This window comes from Ictalurus furcatus, chromosome 4, assembly GCF_023375685.1.
Source record: "Ictalurus furcatus strain D&B chromosome 4, Billie_1.0, whole genome shotgun sequence".
NCBI lineage: Eukaryota > Metazoa > Chordata > Actinopteri > Siluriformes > Ictaluridae > Ictalurus > Ictalurus furcatus.
Genome location: NC_071258.1, coordinates 5,125,132 through 5,146,993, shown reverse-complemented (window position 1 = coordinate 5,146,993; position 21,862 = coordinate 5,125,132).

Genomic DNA, 21,862 nt, shown 5'->3' with positions numbered 1-21,862 from the left:
CATGCAAAGCAGCAGTAATAGGCTCCTCTGCCCTAATGTGTTTTCGCATCCGTTTTCTAATCTAATACACTGATCATTTGCCAACTCTTTTACACTTGACTCTTTTGTCCTTCACAATGTTGCAATTAGTTTCAAGAAACAGGACATATTTACTCTGCCTTAATCTCTTCCCTGCTCTATTCCTCTTGAGCCAGATGTATAAGTGCAAAATAAACACAAAACCCATAGGCTTCAAAAACGTGTATGCATTTCTCATGAGGATATCTAAAAAATAATAATAATAAAGTTATGTACGAATAAAGTCAATCCATGGAACATACAGTAATATATTCTAGACTTTAATGGTGTGTGTGATTTGTCGATGCCAGTTGCAAAGTAATTAACTAATCTGATTACTCCAAAAGCTCACTTTTCATCAAGTTCAACACAGCCGTGATTAAAGTAGAAAGGTAAGTGCTGTAATCAGAGTTTAATTGACACCCAGGTGGAATTCCTGATCAATGTCAGATGCTCTTTCCAATAAAGTCATGAGTGTGCTTTGGGCTATCAAAAGTTATGTATGTGTGTTGTGGAACACTGGAAAATAGACACGTTGGCCCTTTTAGAGGTCACATTACAAATTACAGGCTAAAGAAGCAGTGCTTTTAAAGGATGGGTTTTTTTTTTTTAGGAGGGTTTTTTGTCCTTTTTGGCTGGTCATGATGATTGGCGTATGAGCCGTTTTCAATTCCCAAAAGCCGTCCTCTTGGAAATGTGTCCTGAATTGAAGCCAGATTTGGAGATATCGCTGTTTGGATTGTATCCTGCCTCAATTGTAAGTCTCTGGATAAAAGCATCAGCCAAATTAATAAATATAATATAAAATGTAAGTCCCTTTCATTTTACATGGACTGACAACTTTTGGGTTATTTGGCAAGTGGAACATGACTAACCCAATTTTGCTCCTCTCAGTCAGTCAGATACATGAAGTTTTCTTACAGTAAACAGGCCAACAACAAATAGATGAATTGCAGAAATTGGCGAATTTCCAATTGCATTTGGTGCAATCGATTGCTGCCATGCAGTATTAAAGGCACAACGAAAGAATTTAGTTTTCTTTTTCTTTTTACAGAAAGTGCTACAAGTCCAATATCAACTATGATCTTGAATGCACAGTTGGCTCTGACTATCATAGTTCTGACATGACTTTGGCCAATATTAGTGCATATCGTTTGAAAAAAAGTTCCTTTCTTTTTTTTAATCCTCGAGTTCAATTTCTTTTTTGTACTTTTAGTAGTTCTTTGTTGTTGTTGTTGTTGTTCTTTTACACAGGAAAGTGAAAGTAGTATAGAAAGCAGTATCTAAAACTCATTTAAGGTATATAAAAGGACCGTAATGGCGACTATATACGGTAGATGTACAATTGACCTACAGTATACATTATTTTTCTTCTGTCTATGCAGAAAGTGTGGCATAAATCCCATTCTTACACTGGCAGGGATTTATCACAGGAATAGTTTGTAGGATATACACGCTATATGCAACATTTACAAGATATTTTAGGGTGTATTGAGATGCTGTAGATGCTATTGAAAGATTCCCATCTCACCTCTACCTCATAGGCATGAGCTGCACACAGCTGATTTTAATAATCTCAGTGAACCGCTCAGAAAGTCATCTTAAGCACGTGTATAACCCTGTTGCTGAACACACCATATTTTCCCCACGAAGATATAGCCATACATTTACAACTCAATCCCTGCCTCTCTGTGTACGTAGATTCCGCACATATGATTTTTTTTTTAAATATATATACAATACACCATGTCCAGCTCTTCACCTGCTGCCAGTGGATTCGGCTTTCCTCCCTTGTGTCTGTCGCTACTCATTTTCTTCATGGCTCACTAAGTACTCCTTATCCACTTAGGATTTTCTTGAATCATTTCCCGATAATCAAGAGGGACAGTAACATTCAATCAGTGACAGTAAAGCTGTCTGCATCTATCGGTTTAAAAATACAAAATCAATATAAAAAAAAAGTGCATCATTTAGCTGAAGCCAGTGATGTTTGTAGCTTGGTTTTCACACACATTACTGTTAATACATTACGGTTGAATGTAAATATTTTAATACTTTGTATAAGAAATACAAAAAAAAAAAAACATTTAGGATTAGGTTTTACAGAGCGTAATTACCACAAGTAACAAAAATGGTTAATGGTGGGAAAAAACAGAATGATATCCGATCAAATGACTGAATAGTTCTTTCTGAATGTAATTCTATTCTCTAATAACATGTAAGGTCACTCTTTTCCTATACAACCCGCATTTTTCCTGGAAAAACTGCTAGATTTTTCACATTTTTAAGTTTCCATTTTCAATTCAAACACTATAGGAGATAGGAAGAAATGGAGGTGTGATGCATTTGTAGGTCTTGCATCATTTGTTCATCTTCATTAACAGCTTATTCCTGGTCAGGGTCTACTAATACATTAGCTGGAATACACCATGGATGGGACTATGGTCGTTCACAGGGCACCATGCCCATTCATTCACACACTCATTCAGACTTTGTAGCGTAGTCATAACATCTACCGGTATGTTTTTCAGAGATCGGCTGAAACCAGAGATCCTGGAGGAAACCCACATGGACCCGGAAAAAACGAGTGAAATTCAAACAGTAAGTAGAGCTCAGGATGAAACCAGAACCCTGAAGCTGTGCATCACCGCTGCTCACTGCACATGTGAGGTTAAATCTTTTATAAATTTGTCACTTTGGTTGAACAGTTCTGTGCTGTGGATTGGGTCCAAATGCAGATCCAAGTGCAGCTTGCTAATTAAGTGGACTTTCTAAAGTGCTCCCTCACCACACACTCTGGTCATGTGGCCGTTCCGTACGTCATCGACACAGGCCGGCCATCTGGATACTGCCAGGAGGGAACAAGAGAACTGATGAAGTAGAGAGGTAGAGAGACATTTCGAGACAGACAGAAAGAGAAAGCAAGCAGCGCCTGGGTAAGAAACACTGTACGTGACAAAACCTTGGAGATTTAGTTCCTTTTAATGACCTGAGCAATTCCTTTGCAGCAACTGAGGTTTCTGTGAAAAATCTGACAAGATAAACTAAACAAAGTGCCTTCTATCCATTGGGGAAATAATAAGGCTATTACTATTTTACTATTGTGATTATTATATTATTATTAATAATATGTGTCCTAGTGGAATCATTCAGGGTCGATTGCTGCTGGTGAAACCCCCATATCCAAGTCCATCTCAGATCATATAGAATATATATTTTTGCATGAAGGCTGTTGGCAAAATTAGGGATTGTCACTCCAGGGATTGCACTTAATGTAAAAATTATTCAGCAGCTCTATTTTCCATCACAAGGAGTGACATTATAGCCAGGCCACTGTCATGGAGAAGCATTATAAGCCTCACTACTTTCTGCTTTCCAACAGCCAAGCGTGCACTCCCTCACACACGCTTCATGCACTGGATTCCCATTATGAAACATGACACTAGGGATGTAACCGTATATGAATAAGTTATTCAGAATGAACAGATAATGTGTTGTAAACAGATACAACTACAGGCACAAATACTGTATGAGGCGTGCTGTTACGTTTTTGATCTACTTATTCTTTTAGAAGACAGATTGACAGGGCAGCTGGTTGAGATTAGAGGACCCCGGGCAGGACAGGGTTCCTTCCTGGTGTTTTTCCCTCTTTCTTGCAATTATGTTTGCCAGATGCCTTTCTTAGAATTATTATAGAAGCATGTATTTTAATTTATAGTATCTCTAGGCAGGGATTATACAAGGAACAACACCAAGCCATCTGCTTTCAGTTAAAAGATAATTTCCCTAATCCAAACTATAGGCATATAGGTTTATATTGTGCTTCGATACGATAAGCCAACTTTTCATGAATACCAAAGTTATTGTGTGAACGCTCATACGAACAATTGACACATCGATTCATTTGTATCCAGTTGGATAAATGAGGCCCAATGTAGTGCTTTTCACACTTGAAATAGTTAACACTGGGTCATTTTAAACCTCGGGTAAAGGGAATCCTGGGTTATCTTTTGTTAATTCACATATCACACCGCTCATACTTTACCCAGGATTAACAACAAATCCTGGGTGTTCATAATCTGACATTTCACACTTTCCTAAATCCTGGGTTCATGTTCTTATTTGCATATTTGCAGTGTCAACAACCATGATTGGATAAATACAGTGCACAACCAGTTTAAATAACGGCTTGTCTCGCACTTTCGCATCAGTGAGATAAAATGTCACCACGTAAATCCTCCTTGGCTCTTTTAAGCCTCCTGAGATGCACAAAGGCAAGAAAACAAAGGCATTATTATTTTTTTTTTCTCCCTCAAGCAACTACTGTTTACACAACATACAGGGTTTCTGTGACTGTACAAAGCATGTGATTTGAGGTAACCGGCTGTTCAGTTTCTCATTGGGTGTCTGTTGCTAAGCATCGTTTTACACTGTACATGTTTGGCAAACGTTTAGCACTGCAAAAGCAGTGCTAACTCTGCTTCTGAGAAGGGTTTCATAACCCCGGGTAAAAAGCGGTACTAAACCCGCTTCTACATTACAAGTGTGAAACGTTCCTCTACCCGGCGTTAAAAGCAGGGTTTAGAACGACGATAACCCAGGGTTAAGTGCAGTGTGAAAAGCCCTTATGAGTAACATGATGAATTCTACCAAGAAAGCTAGCTAAATAATTAACATTACATGTTCCAAACCAAGTGCCAACTTCTAGCCAGAGGCATTACTTTATGGCTTAGCCTACAATTATTTTGTTATTCCTTAATTATTGTCTTATTCGATTTTCTTCACCACTTATCATAGTTCTGCTTCCGCTTTTCCTTATCTTCTTGTTTTCTCTTTCTTTTCTGCCTTTCAGACAAGTAAGTTCTCTTCATTTCCAAAAAGTTTAAAAATAAACTGGCACAAATCCCATATGCAGTCGAGGTGGGGCTGCCTTTAGGGGTGTTCCTGGCATTGTACATTACCCACTGGGGGTTTCAGGGAGTTCTGCACTTTGAGATTTGACATTTTTATGAAATTATTGTTGGCCTTCAGGGGGCCTGCTTAAATCTCAGAGAAGAAATTGCTTGCCTTACCTGTTCTGTAGCTATGTAGCTGTGCACTGGGAATGGGATCGAACAGGATGCAACATCTACAAGAAACACCCCAAAAAATCGCATGAGCAGGAGGTTTTTAATTTTACTTTATGTGTTATGTAACCAAATTCCTTTAATGTTGCTTTGTATATGTATATATATATATATATATATATATATATATATATATATATATATATATATATATATATAATTTATTTATTTAATTATTTATTTACCTATTTCGTTTCTATTTATTTATTTATTTATTTTGTACTTCTTTTCCACAGGGAGAGCAGATGAAAATATGCATTAAAAGTATCAGATTTAGCCAAATGTATTTTACGTATTCTCAGAGTGTATTTGCACTCTGAAATAAATAAATAAAGACAGGAAATAAAGAAAATCATGTGTTGTTTAAAAATGTCACATTTTCGTGTTATGATGATAATAATCACAGATATTAAACCCCTATTTGACTCAAGCTTTCAGAACATTGTCAGTACACATGCCTATTTTTTATTATTATTTATTTATTTTCTGTTGCTTAATCCTCTTGCTTTTAATTAACTTAGCAAAAAATCCTTAATGGTTCTTTTTATCTCTATTATCATGACGCAAATCCCTTTAGCAGCTGAGAAGCATGTATAATTTTAAGGAAATGGGTCGTGATGCTTGGTGTCATCCACCTTTTGTTTCTTCATAAGCCGCAACTAAATAAGCGAATAATTAAAGATGCCAGGAGTATGGTGGCCCATCGGTGCATTACACAACAAGCTCCAAATGATGAGCATAGGTAAGAAGTGTGTAAACGAGTTAGGAAAACAAAAACTTAAGGCATGGGTAAACAATTCTCAGAGCAAAGAAACAGGGCAACAACTAATGCAGGCTTGCAAAAAGAGGAGTTGAGTAAGAATATTCAAAGGCAAAGACAAATGACTAAAAGAAACATGTTTTAGCTCAGATTGCATTCTGCTGCAGACTAGATTTAGATGTTTTGTATGTGCCCATCTGTTAGGATGACTGTTTTTAGTAATATATAGCAAGACGTAAAATGGCTCCAATACTTATTTGTTTTCCAGCATGGTCTCTATTCCAATAAATTTTATATGAGATTGGATTTTCAGTACCAGACAGTAGATGAAATCCCATTTCTTCACAAAACTTGCCATGCTGGACCTGTGCTGCTTCCATATCCAGGGCTATATGGTGTGCCATTTGTGTCTCACTGATATTACATTTACAAATATTTATATAAAGTAAAGGTAAAAGATTGGAAAATGATTTTTCCAAACATACAGTGCCCTCCACTTATATTGGCACCCTTGGTAAATATGAGCAAAGAAGGCTGTGAAAAGTTGCCTTTAATGTTTAACGTTTTGATCTCTTGTTTTAAAAAAAAGTCACAAACACATACTCTGCTCTTATGGATATCAAACAATTTCAAACACCAAAAGGTTTATCCAACAAAAAATCTTTGTTAAATGTAGGTGTACAACAATTATTGGCACCCCTATGAATTCATATGAGAAAAATATATTTGAACTATATATACCTAGGTAAATTTTAAGCATTTTCTTCAGTCTTTAGTAGTACAGTGCTGTGAAAAAGTATTAGCCCCCATCCTGATTTCTTCTGTTTTTGTGTCTATCTCGTACTAAATTGTTTCAGAAATGAAAACAAAATCTAAGATAAATCAAAAACAACCTGAGTAAACACAAAATACAATTTTTAAATAATAATGTTGTTTATTGAAGGAGAAAAGTTATCCAATACCAACTGGGACCGTGTGAAAATGTATTCGCCCCCGTAGTAGCTAAGAAACTGCATTCATAATGGGGTTCAACTTGATTAGACGCAACCAGGCCTGATTACTGCAAGCCCTGTTCAATCAAATCAACACTTCAATAGAACTTTTTCAACAGCATGAAGTTGTTAAAAGGTCTTACCCAGTAACGCACTATGCCAAAGTTGAAAGAAATTCCTGAAATGATGAGGAAGAAGGTGATTGAAATACATCAGTCTGGGAAGGGTTACAAAGCTATTTCAAAGGTTCTGGGACTCCAAAGAACCACAGTGAGAGCCATTATCTCCAAATGGAAAAATTCTGCACAGTAGTGAACTTTCCCAGAAGTTGCCGACCTTCCAAAATTCCTCCAACAGCAAAGCAACTACTCAACCAGGAAGTCACAAAAGACCCAAGGACAACATCAAAGGAACTACAGGCCTCTCTTGCACCAATAAAGTTCATACTGTTCATGACTCCATTATCAGAAAGACACTGGGCAAAAATGGCATCCATGGAAGAGTGGCGAGGTGAAAACCACTGCTAACCAAGAAGAACATTAAGGCTCATCTGAATTTTGCCAAAACACACCTTGATGAACCTCAAACCTTTTCGGAGAATGTTCTGTGGACTGATGATTGAAAGTGAAACTGTTTGGAAGACAGGGGTCCCGTTACATCTGGTGTAAACCAAACACAGAATTCCACAAAAAGAACATCATACCTACGATCAAGAATGGTGGTGGAAGTTTGATGGTGTGGGGATGTTTTGCTCCTTCATGACGTAGGCAACTCGTAATAATTGAAGGAAACTTGAATTCTGCTCTCTACCAGAAAATCCTAAAGGAGAATGTTAGGTCTTCAGTCCATAAGTTGAAACACAAGCGCAACTGGATTATGCAGCAAGACAATGATCCAAAGCATAAGAGTAAATCTGAGTCCTAGAAGTAACTGAAAGACTGATCTCCAGTTATCTGAAGCATTTGGTTGCAGTGATTTAAAGTTTAAGGGGGCAATTAATTTTTCACATTGGTGATAGGTATTGGATAACTTTTTTTTTGCTTCAATAAAAACATTTAAATAAAAACTGTATTGTGTGTTTACTCAGGTTGCCTTCCTTTTGTGTTGTATTTCATTGGAAGATCTGAAACTATTTAGCATGAGATATACACAAAAACAGAAGAAATCAAATACTTTTTTTCACAGCACTGTACTAGTTTGGTTTTGTGATACAGGTCTACAAAACTAGATTTTTCTTATGTTTGTTCTTTAATAGCTAGCTACTTACAAAATGTGAAAATAATAAGCAACATGCTTACTGGCTAATGCTTAGTTCAGAATAGATTTACATGTCTCATTATTAGATTGATTAGAAAGACACATTTTCAACATAAATACAATAGAAATGTACAGTAAAATGACATGTACAGTATAGTATACAACATATTCTTGTATAAGAGCTGAAAATGAAAACAAACAGAAGAATTACAGTAATCGAGAAAATGTCTGTAACATGAATGATAGTAAGCTTATTGTAGTGGACTGGTTACAGGGAATTTCTGGAAACAGTATATTACCATAATAATAATAATAATAATAATAATAATAATAATAATAAAAAGGTATTTACAAGTGTGTTTAGTTTTAAAGCTGAATTGCAGTCATTTATGTAATTTATGAAATATTCTCACTGTTCTGCTGATCAACATCCCTGAGCAGAGTCACGTAAAATGCAAAGAAGGCTAAGATAGAAATTAAATTCAAGGACGCTGTCAGTGCTTGTAATCATAACAAATGAAGATGAAGTGGTATTTCTTCTACAATATAGAATCAGGGTGAGAAGCCTTGAGAGAAAAGAACATAAAACAAAGTCCGCAAGAGTGAGTCATATCTTGGACAAGAATGCTGTCCGCCTCGAGAGTCAAAGAAAGTTATCACTAATGTTAGCATCATGACTTACCTTGAGTGGTTATAGGATTTCACATGCTGAGGTTTATGTCTAAAACTGAAAGATATTTCTGTGAGATGTATTTGTGGTGCCAGAAAGTAGGGGAGAAGTTATCTGTCAACAATCCAACAAGAAAGGGATATCTGTTTTCAAGCAGGACAACTTCCATACCTTGTAAGTCCTGTAACTTTTCTAGCACTAGCACTACCTGTTCCCAACGTTAACATACAGTCCTACATACTGTAAGCAGTATGAGTTTCAATTTAAACCTGTGTCAAAATCATGTATATTACAGAATCTGAACCTATCCCCAAAGAACTGGCTGCAAGGAGGAAGACAACTTGATGAATGTCAGTCGATTGCAGGGCACCATGTCATTTAATTCTAAGATCTTGTGCCATTTCCAGCACGTTGTGGCACCTCTGAGACCAGTCACCATCCAGACAAATGGTGTTCTATCTGAACTTTAAACTGGACTGGACCTAAAAAAGACCACTGCAGATCCTTCTTCAGTCAGAGGCTCAGGTATTTCACTGTTCCTGGGGAATTTTTCTGTAAGTCTGTAGTGTACATTTATCAGTTAAGGGACTCTGATCTCACTGGAGATGCTGATACGGAGGAGAGTAGTGACATATTTGGGGAACAATTTGAGCCCATTTTGTAGAAACTTTAGCAATCAGCTTATTATGTTGATTTTTTTGTCTTGCCATTAATTATTTGGAGGCCCCAGCTTCTCGGAATATATATATATATATAGTAGAATCTTTGTAAGTACTATAACCACACATCAATAATCAAAGTATAGGTACACCACTGTATACAGTGTATACAATATACAGTGCCCTCTACTAATATTGGTACCCTTGGTAAATATGAGCAAAGAAGGATGTAAAAATTGTCTTTATTGTTTAACATTTTGATCTTTTGTTAAAAAAAAAAAAAAAACAAACACAACACCGGTGTATATATATAAAAAAATCTTTGTTTAATATAAGTGTACAACAATTATTGGCACCCCTTATAAATTCATATGAGAAAAATAAGTTTGAAGTATATTCCAACTGAAATTTTAAAAAATAATAATTAGTATACATGTGTGACTAGGAACAGGAAATTGTTCAACAATGACTTCCTGTTTCACAAGGGTATAAATATGAGGCAACACATAGGTCAAATTCCCTTTCATTCATAACAATAGGTAAGACCAAGGAATATATATTTGATGTGCGGCAAAAGGTCGCTGAGCTTCACAAAATGGGAAGTGTATATAGGAAAATAGCAAAAGCACTGAAAATGCCCATTTCCACCACCAGGACAATAATTCAGAAGTTCCAGTCAACTGGAAATGTTATGAATCACCGTGGAATTGGACGTGTCTCTATACACTACTGGAACTTCAAATGTTATCGGGTTCTATTATCAGATGAAAACAAGGTAGAGCTTTTTGGTAATAAACACCAGAGGTGGTTTTGGTGCACACAGAGAGGTAGCCATATGGAAAAGTACCTCATGCCCACGGTTAAATATGGTGGTGGCTCTTTAATGTTTTGGGGCTGTTTTTCTGCCAGAGGACCGGGATATTTTGTTAGTATACATGGTGTCATGAACACTGTCAAATATCAACAGATATTAAATGAAAACCTGACTGCCTCTGCCAGAAAGCATCAAATGGGCCGTGGTTGAATCTTCTAAGTGTGAATGTGTGTGTGGTTCCCAGTGATTGACTGGTGTACCAACCAGAGTGTAGTTTTACTTCATGCCCAGTGTTTCCAAGATCTGGATGCACCACCACCATGACTAAGGTAAAGTAGTTACTTAAGATAAAAGAATGAACATTGTAGTTTCATGTTATTTTCCATTGATGTTTTATATATAAACTAATTCATACGTACTAGTTTTTGTTTTGTGGTTTGTGCTCTTAAGCCCTTGGGCACTGTGTAAACTTTTGCACTGGCATCCATGATGTATATGCATATCTGTGTGTATGTATGTACTATATGTATGTACAATATGGATATATGACTCTGATTATGACTCTTTTTATGTGTGCATCTGTGATTAATGTTTGCTGATGTTGCCCAAGTTTCTCCTCAGGGATCATATATCTATGTATCATTAGCATCCATGTTGTATCATATCTCATTGCTCGACCTTGCAGGGTGAAAAAAATGCATGCAAACCAAACAGCAAGCTCACATATGATATGAGACAGCAAGCAAGGTATGTAAAAAGGAATATTTGTAATCAGGAGATCACTGTGCATGATAATTCACAGCCTAAGCATTCTTTGTGTGTAGTGAGAAATGTAGCTTGGTGGTGTAGTTGTTCGTGTTGATATGTTGATTAAACTGCATTAGGTGACAGTATCCAGTTTTGTCTATGTGAATATGTGCCTCAAGGCTTTATATGATGTTAATAACTATCCAACGCCCTTGAACCCAGACACACATATACAAAGACCAGAGATTAAGAAGCAATCACGAGCGATTAAACCTCGCCATGTTGTTTTATTTTTTTGTTTACTCTAATTGAATCACTTTATTAAGGACACGTTCACCGCCATTCTAAATACGCCTTTTGAGTCCCCTTTTTAGCACTTAATACCATCATGTTCACACTTAGACTGGTAATGAATGGGACAGTGACACCTTATTAACTACTGTGGTCTTAGACCATGTGGTGAAGGCAGCTGTTGAGTTGCTCAGTATGCAAATGGGTTTGAAAATGTGTAGGGAAATGAAAACCTGTAATAGAATATTCTCAATAGGAGAACCATTCGTATAGAATCACTAAGGAGTAGAGAAATAATCAACGACGGGATGGTGTGATGAGGTCTGAAGTCAAGCAGAGTCACTGTTACTACCCTGAAGTTGATTATTTTCTATCCTGAAATGTTTTATTTTTCGCATACTACAGCAAATTGACCATGATTACAATTTTGAATGTATTATTTAATGAAACCACAAATTTATTTACTATTTATAGTAGATATGTTTAATGCTGTGGAATGTGAGAGACATTCTGTTATTACTGTATGTTATAATAGCTATGAACCGTTGTTTCTCTTCACCAGACTCTCTTATTTCCTGTATCTTGATGTCAATAAGATTTTTTTTTTTTTTTTTTTTCAAGCAAACCCAACATCATTATTGTTCCAAAGCACTCACTTTGGAGACTTCTTCAATAATTAGTAAATAAACATGCCCTTACTATATCCAGCCTCACTGTAGCATTTTTTTTTTCCTTTGCTCAATAAGTTTATTTATTTTTTCGCTTTTTTGTTCGCTTTAGTTTACTTAGAGCACCTGCCATACAAGTCCCTGTGAGTGAGATTCTGATAAGGAAATGATAATGTGCTGTATGTAAAATGCTTGAATGAACGCAATGGACGCATATACACTATATATTGTTTAGTATGGCTGAACCAGTAATTGTTGTCAGAAATCCAAGCAGGGGTCAGAGCGCAAGCAAGCAAAAACAAGCAAGTATAAAAACAAGCTACGGGTCAAACCAGGAAGAAAAATACAAACACATATCAAATTCAGGAACATGATTTGGACATAACAAGACTAGTGCATGATAAGACTTCGCAATGACAAGACAGAAACAGCAGGGTTTAAACAGACAAACAGATTACAGGCTTAACACTGAAGTCTGAACACAATCAGAAAACACACCGATGACAGGACATGGGTGAAAATAAGACTAAAACCTTCTGACCAATTAAAATTGAGAATTCAGCAGTGCTGTGGTATAAAATGCTATATACAATTATAATTCCAATTTCCTCACTTCTCTTAAAATAACACCATTGGACTTTTCTGCACTGCTTAGAATTTCTACAGCAGGAACAGGAACTGCCAGAAGATTGGATTCAGACCCTTGTTACCTCTTCTCAAAGCTCACGTCCTCTTGTTCAAATGCCAGGCTGTGTAACATCATACCTGAAAATGAACAGTGTCATTTTTGAAATGTCAGGAAATGTAAAAGCCTCTCCCGTCCAGCCTTTTGCGACAATCAGTCTTCTTGTAAGACGCCGCACCAATTTCTAGTCCATTCTCCGGTATTCTCCGTGTCTTTTGAGATACCAAATATAACCAGGCCAATCCCAAACGTGTGGCTGTGTGCAAAAACATGGAATGAGAACATTGATGATTTACAACCAGCCTTCTCTACAAACACACTGACCCCAAAAAAATGACACTGGATCAGACCACTGTTTGCATTGGGCCATTAGCCGGGCCTTCCTTTCTGCTCTGCATCTCTTGTGCTCGAAGTGAGGATATTACTGAGTGTGTCCGCTCTAGACTGGCGTGAGCCGTGCTCACACTAAATGGATTCTTTGTGATAAATTCTGAATTGCTAGCCTACAAAAAATAAACACAAATGTCAATCTGAGCTTGCCTACAATGGCAGCAAGCAACGTAAGCCTATTCTTCCCTGAGTGATCCAACACTGAGAACGACCTTGAGAGTGGATTTGGCTGAGGTCATACCAACAGCTAACATTTCAATGTGAAGTAATATCATCTTTCACGTCATGGAAATGTTTAATGCATGTAATTAACTTAAGAGGCTATGCGTGTCAGACAAATTTGGCCCACTACCCATTTAAAAATCAATACCATTTAAAACATGCTAGATGGTTTAGTCAAGCCTGTACACATGACTTGTAGTGATTAAATTGGGTAATATAGGAAAATCAATGACCACCATCATATGTCATTCATGATAATTCAATAGAAAATACTAGAATCTTTCATTTATTTCGATAGTGCTTATGCAGTTTTATAAACTATAGGATTTTAACCTCAATAACCAAGCCAAGTGTGACGGTGAGAAGTAAAATGTCTCTAGGATGGAAGTAGAAGGAAGAAGAAACCCTGGGAGGAACCAAGATTTAGCAAAAATCCATCCTCCTCTGGCTTGCACTGGGAAACATTTTTCCCTCACAGCTCCAGGGTTGGGGGTTTGTATCCCACCTCCACCCTGTGTGTGCAGAGTTTGCATGTTCTCCCCATGCTTCAGAGGTTTCCTCCGGGTACTACAGTTTCCTCTCCCAGTCCAAAGACTTGTACTGTTGGCATGATGGGTTGGAACCCATTTCTAGAGCGTCCAGAGATAGGATAAGCAGTACAGAAAATGGATAGATGGATTATCTCAATATTATATTTTTACTGGGCAGTGGAAAGTAAGTTAGCAATGGAAAGTATGGAACGTAAGTTAGCAACAGAAAATATGGAAAGTAAGTTAGCAATGGGAATACAAAGATAATACTTATCACTGTAATCAGTATAATAAAGAAAGGGGTTGCCAGATTCATTTTCAGTTTTTATGTAGCTAATTTTGACCCACTGCTGTTGAGCATGGAGTTTTGTTTCACAGGTTGGGTGTTTCATTAATTACACTTACTCTTCATCAGATCAGATTTTGAGTTTTGGAATTGAACTGATCATTATGCTAATTTTCTCTAGAAGACCTGGTTACTAGACAGTCTGAGTGGGTTTCCTTCATGTGCTCGAGTTACCTCGCAAAAAAAACATGCCAGCAGTAATGGCAATGCTGAATTGCCCTAGTTTTGAATGTTCATAGTGCCCTGTGATGGATTGACGTCTCCTCCAGGGTGTATTCCTGCCTTGTGCACGGTGTTCCCAGGATAGGCTCTGGATCTTCTACAACCCTTATAAGAATAAAGCAGTTACTGAAGATGAATGAATGAATGATCTCAATGAAACATTCTCACTCTAAATACAGATGATAATTCCACCTTAAATCTTAGCCTATAAATAGTATCAAGACTAAATGACTTCAAGTATCTTCGATAGTACTTCAGACTGTGTCACCAAGAACAATTGCATCAAATAAATTGAACCCATACTCTGATTTCTGGATAATACCTAATCTGGTATGATACACTGCTGCAACACCTCCATCATGTCTCTGCAGGCAAGGGTTGTGTTTATAACTACCTCCAGACGAAGTTGACTCATATCCTCCAGCATATTCATCCACTTTGAGTCATGTTTCTGTCCGACAAACCATGATCTGTGATAATTTAATTTACAGTGCTCGCTTTGGGCATAATAGATCCAATATTCTGAAGCCCCCGCTTCAGCCTATGCTTCCTGTTACTAGCAATGAATTGGTTCATTTTATTTGAGTTATCCCTACATGGTTTCTCAGACACAGCTTTGCTTTCTGGGAACCAATGCAACGTTTCAGTAAACAGACAGTTTAAGCTATGTAATCTGCCTACTGGCAGGGATCCTGATGAATCACAAATAACCGCTTTAACGCTATTAGATAGACCTGTATAAAGAAGAGAAGAACTTCCCAAAGAAGGCTAGAGATAATGTGTAGCAGTGCGAGAAAACATGTCTGATGTCATTGTGGTTAAATTCTGGAAAATTCGGTTGATTTTCTGCAAATAATGTACTTTAAAATCTAACATACACTCCCCTTCAAAACTATTTGGAACGGCAAGACATTTTGGTTTGGGAACAAAATATGGATACTAGAAGAGAGTGTAGAGTTTCAGCTTTTATTTCCTGGTATTTATCTCTAGGTGTGTTAAACAACATAGAACAAAACAAATTTTATATCAGACCACCCAATTTGTAGGTGAGCAAAAATATCTGAAGATGTAACTGACAGGTGTTCTTGTTACCAAGGTGTGTCCTGTTAGATAGACTGTTTAAACAGTAACAATCTCTGGACATCTACTGTTGGTTTCAGTTTCACCTGTAAAAAGACTGCATTTGGTGTTAAAAGGGATAAGCCAGCATGAAGATCAGAGAGCTGTCTATGGGAGAAAAGCAAGCCATTTTGAAGCGGAGAAAAGAGGGAAAAGAATTCAGAGGCATTACAGAAACATTGGGCATAGCCAGTACAACAATTTGGAATGTCCTGAAAAAGATAGAAGCTGGTGTATTGAGCAACAGACACCGAATGGGTCAGCCAAGGAAAAACAGCTGTGTAAGTATATTTTACCAAAAAATTATTTGGAACTGTTTTTACTTAAGCTACTTTCTAACCTTGCCTTAGCTTTCTGCATAGATCATGTGTAAGGGACCAGTTTAACCAACACAGCAAGACAAATAGTCAGTCTGTCTAAATATGCCCAAGGATGATTTTCTTACGTCGGTGGATAGCTACGAGCCATAGCGAAACAGACATAAGCCTAATCACTTCAGGTTGTAATCAGATACAGATCAACTCTCAGAATCTCCATCAAAGCAGAACAGAGCACTTACACACACTGTACAGAAGACTGAGGACAAAGTTTTAAAATATTTAAATGTTTACATGGCCTAAAAAGACTTTAGCAACAAGAAATTGAGTCAACAGAACTGAATGAATCAGAGATTATTTCCCCATTGATGAGAGATCAGTTGAGTATCTCAATTCTGACTTTTTGTTCTCACAATTTAGACATTCACTTGACATTAGTGTTTTGCAAAGAATGCACCGACAACACATCAATCATTCTCTATAAATAGGCTAGATACAGTAAGAACAACACTCAGCTAGTCAAGATAAGGAAAACCATATGCTAACGTGCACTCGTCACATTTCAGGTACTGCATCAAGTGGATGTCTAAACCGTGAAAAATAGGTCAGAATTGCGAGATGTAAACTTGTAATTGTGAGAAATAAAGTCAAAGTTGTGTGATATGGACTCACAATTCTGAGGAAGAAAAATCAGAATTGTGAGATGTTAACTCACAACTGCGAGAGAGAAAAAAAGTCGCAATTACCCGTTTTATTTTTTCATCTCCATGGCAGAAATAGGATTCCATAGAGACTGATCTGGAGGATGCTGATAATCAAAGTGAAAAATCATTTTCAATTGTAAATGGCTTTAAAATTTGGCAGTACTATCATTTATTTTTCCAGAAGAAAATACGTTTCTAATAGGTAGATTACTGCATCTGTGGACAGGAAATTTGAATCCTCCTTTTTCAATAATACCAGAACTATACTTAGTTCTTTTTATAAAACTAGTAAAAAATGTCAACATTTCACCATCTGAAGGGCTTTCCCAGGCTGCCACACATCATGCATATGTGATTGTGAAATGAAGGATCGTTTTCCACTCATCTCCCTCACGAATCTGAATAAGGTTGTATGTGCTGCGGAGGTTAAGTTTTATGTAGGACCTGGGCCTTCGTAGTTGTTCCAGGGCCGCTGGCATCAGAGGTAGGGGGTAACGATACTTGACTGTGACTTTGTTAAGCCCACAATAATCAATACATGGGCGGAGCCCTCTATCTTTCTTGTTTACAAAGAAGAACCCGGATGATGCTGGTGAGGTTGAGGGTCTGATGAAGCCTTTGGAGAGTTCCTCTTTGATGTACAACTTCATGGCTTCAGGTTGGGATAGAGGAAATATTCTGCCTCGAGGAAGCATGCATCTGGAAGCAACTCTATGGCGCAATCACCTGGACGATGAGGAGGAAGTTGCACAGCTTTCACCTTGCTGAAGGCTTCATTTAGGTCTGAGTATTCTGGAGGTAAGTTGGAAATTACAGGAATCTCTACTTGCACCGCGGCAACTTGGAGGATCCTCGGAGATACAGGCTTTAGACAGCTGGAGATTCTGAACTTGTCCCCCTGAGTAATCTGTCCACTCTGGGGGGTTATGTCTTCTGCCAGGGCAAGCCTAGGATTACTGGATGGTTAGGCAACTGGATAACATAGAGGTCAATGGTCACAGTGTGTAGTGCTCTGACTTGTAGCAGGATTTCTTGGGTGGTATGATGAACATGGCTGACCACCAGGGGGCATCAGTCTAACACTGCCACTGCCAAAAGAGAGTTACAGGGTCTTAGAGGTATATCCTGAGCCATGGCGAATCCCTCATCAGTAAAGTTTCCTGCTGCCCCAGAGTCAACCATGGCTGTGGTATTTACTAATCTCCCAGAACATATTAACAGGTAATTCAAGGCATGAAGCAGAGCAGAGTAATGAACTACATGCACTCACCGGGGTGACTCATTGCTGAGGGCAACCCAGGCAGGAGGCTCTTAGATGTCCCGCTCGACCACAGTACAGACAGATGTCTGATGCGATGGTCTCTCTCCTCAGCAGACAAGTGAGTGTATCCGATTTACATGGGCTCCTGTTCGCTCAAGCTGAAAGACGCAGCTTAGCTGGATGCTTCGGCATTAATGGGTCTTCGGGTACGAAGGAGGTCATTGATGCGCATCGTCATTGATGCGAATGAGAGAAAGTAGCTGGTCACCAGCCTCTGTTCCTCCCTTGGGGTGTTTGAACACCTCACAAAATCATTGAAGGAAGTCAGTGAATGGAGAAAAGCTTGAATGACACACCATGGTCCTTCCGGTGAGCAATGAGCAGACAAAGGAGATACAGGTTTCGTCGTTGGGATATAAGGTGGATTGTTGATTCACAAACAGTGAGCATTGCAGTAAAAAGCCCTTACATTTGGCGAGTGATCCATCAAACTTCTCCAGGAAAGCAAGTCGTGGATTTGTGTTTATGGTGTTAGCAGGAGTGGAACGGTCCACTGGGGAAAATGGCAGGGCTGCTAGAACTGCTGGGTTTGGCATGGGTAAGTGGAGATGTTGCATATCCTTTACCAGTTCCTCTGATAGCGACATTAGCTGCTCCAGTTGTTGTTGATCTACTACTAACACTTTCGCTTGAGCTAAGATCTCAGTCGATAAGCGTACGATAGCCGCTGGATCAGGATTAGGCAAAGTCTTCTGTAATGAAGGGTCAACAGAGTGAGGATCCATGTGCAGCTTTATTAAATGAAGAAGTTAAACACAATGTCTTAAGCAGAGCAGAGACATAGTAACAGAACAGGCACACAGTCAGGGCAGGCAGCGAAGGATTGAAACGGTCCTGGGTCATACACAGGCAAAATACCCAACAACACAACAATGATCAAGACAAGACAAGACAAGACAGTGCAGGAGAGTGAGTGAATCTTATATAGTCCATGGAGATGAGAAACAGGTGTGTGTGTGATTAGTTCTGGGTGTGGGGTTATGGGAAATGGAGTCCGGGAAGCAGTCAGTACTCGGGTGATGGTGCCCTCTGATGGTCAGTGGGAGGAACCACAGAGGTCTGATTCATGACAGACTGAATATGAATTCATTTCTGTGATATTTATATGAGTAAAAATACATTACCACAAATGTTCTTCAGGGATCTTGGTTATCTCAAATAAATGGTCCAACCTTGGTGTTTTTGCTTCATCTTTTTTTCTACATACAGTATCCATAGCTATTCCACTCGGTAGTATGCTTATTCTTGTTTATTATATTTTAAATAAATGACTGTGATGACAGCTACTCTGATTTTCATTACTCTCATACTCTTTTCTTTCCAGGCTACTTTGACAGGTATAAAATATTCAAAAGCCAGGTTCTGGCAAAAGACAGCATTGATTGTGTCTTACAAGATGATGTATGGCTGCGTATTATGATTTATTCATTAGCAAACATACCACAGATGTAGTCTACTTCAAGGCCTGCACTCTTTAACGCTACTTTCAGCAACAGTGTTGAGTAAATCTTGCAGCACAGGAACACACACACACACACACACACACACACACACACACACACACACACACACACACACACACACACTAGCCATATAAATCCATCCAATAGCTGCATTCAGAAATGCATGGCCATTAAAGGCAGCAATGTACTATTCGTTTATTGTACACTTCGGTGGCTTCATTAAACTTTTACTTATGCAACACTGTGTGGAATTAGCTTGCTTTTAGGCAAAGAAACCTGATCAATTTTTGCTGAGAGGCCCTGCACAGAAAGTCGATAGAACATATTGTGTACGATGCCAGATATGATGCGATTCCCTGAAGGAGGAAACTTATATATTATCAAGGCTGAATCCTGATGCAAGCAAAACAGAGATACATTAAGTGGGAAGAATTAACCACAACAAACAAGGCCCTTAGTGGAATGCTTAGGTTTAAACTTAATCAATTTTCTATAACGAGTCAAAAAATTAATTGGTAGAAGCAATCTTTTTGGCTGATATCAGCTCTTTGCATCCATATTGGATATTAGCTCTAGCATATTGACTTAACAGATAATTCATTTACGGTCTACGTTGGCACATGAAAAGCCAATGCAATATAAAAAACAAAATAGCCCATGAGAATAATACATCTGGCCACAGAAAACAACTAGATCAAGACTGCATTACCTTGGAAGTGGGAAGTCGGAGGCTGAAATTATGTCATTTGAACTACAAAGTGGGGAAAAAACATGATTCCTCTATGTTTATGTTTTGTTAGCAACCAGCTAGCTGGCTAACTGTGTTGAGTGATGCATATTTACCAACTCAAAACAAACTGTATAGTCAGTGTTATAGATTTAACAAGCTAATATGTTTGTATGTTGATAGATCTAAAGCAATACCTCATTTAAAGACATGGGGTGCAGTTCAATCAGCTCCGTAGTTCAGTAGTCAGGATACCGATCAGGCAGTCGGCCATTTTAAGGGCTGTCTCAATCGCAAAATCCTTCCAGTGCACTGGAACGTTCGTTCCCTAAAAAAATCCCATAATGCACCACAAAAACCAGGGAACATTGATGCTCACTGTGTTCCCTTACTGGAAATGATGTCATGTTTTCTAAAGCCTTTCAGCTCTCAACTCTCAGCCAAATTCTGTCTACAAATGTAAGTAGCTTGTTAACGTTGTTGTAGCTCTCAAATGATTACTTACATTAGAGATTTATTTTTATTTGACGTTCTATAGACTGTACGGTTTGTTTGAGTCTAAAGACTTTTAACTGTTTAATGATTTTTTTTTTTAAATCCGCAAGCTAGCCTATGATCTTGCTTGATGTACCATGAGAGAAATGTGTGTGATAAGCTAACAAATTTATAAGACATATAAAACTTTAATATTTTGAAGTTTTTATTTTCTGCTGATGTTTTACAATGCCAGAAATTGAGTTATCGGTGTCCCAATGTGTAGTGAGCCAGGGTCCTTACTGGTGCCTGAACTCATGTACACCATATACTGATTCACGACCTAGGGAGCTACGAAGCTGATTGAGACATACCCAAGAGGTGCTACTTTGTTTACTGATAATGCTGTGATCAACCATGTTGATTTTATATCAGTTGCTGAACTCGGGGTTGAGGAGACTTTCCCAAATTAAGGGAGTGTTTGCTTTGTTTTTTCCTAGTCAGCGGTCATGTTACAACCTTTAGTCGATTGCAGCACATAACCAGGCTGAAAACATGGGGCTGGGGCAGGAGGGGTTGGAGGGGGGGATTGGTCTGTCCAATAATATTTATGCACGCTATCAACCTTGGAAGTGGCTAAGCAGAACTTCAAATCATTAGATTGTGAAATTGGTTCCTTCCTGACATACTGTCTATTCTGACTATTTTTCAGTAATATTTATGCACTGAAATCTTATGCAGGCAAACTGAAAAGCTCTTATATTAAAATCAAATGTGCAAATTGCTGTGCAGTCAGTGTTCATATAGTTTGGACTCCAGCCATCCTGAGTAATGCAATTTTTTTTCCCCAAACAGCTTCAAACATATGTATCAGTTTCACAGTGAAATCGGGTGGATTGAGTCACGTTACATGTAATGTATGCATGCGGTTTATACACAATTCACAAGAGCACGTGCTGAATTAAACCGATTAAAACAAGACACCAAGATTTTTTATCTCTCATCTCCCGAAGGTACTTGCAACCCACAGTAACATGGTGAATAACATCAAAATAGTGAAAACAGCTCGTCAGATCATAAAACAGCTAAGGTATAATGCCATATTAACAAATTACAGTATAAGGAAATATTATACAAAACCAAAATATCAACAAAATTACGTTAAAAAAAATGCCAACATCATCTCACACTTTTTTGTGTGTGTGTATTTGTGTTAAATTTCTAACTATTGGGCTCCTAAATGGTGTAACAGAAATGTGTCGGAAGATCAAAACTTAGTATTTAACTGATTATTTGAAAAC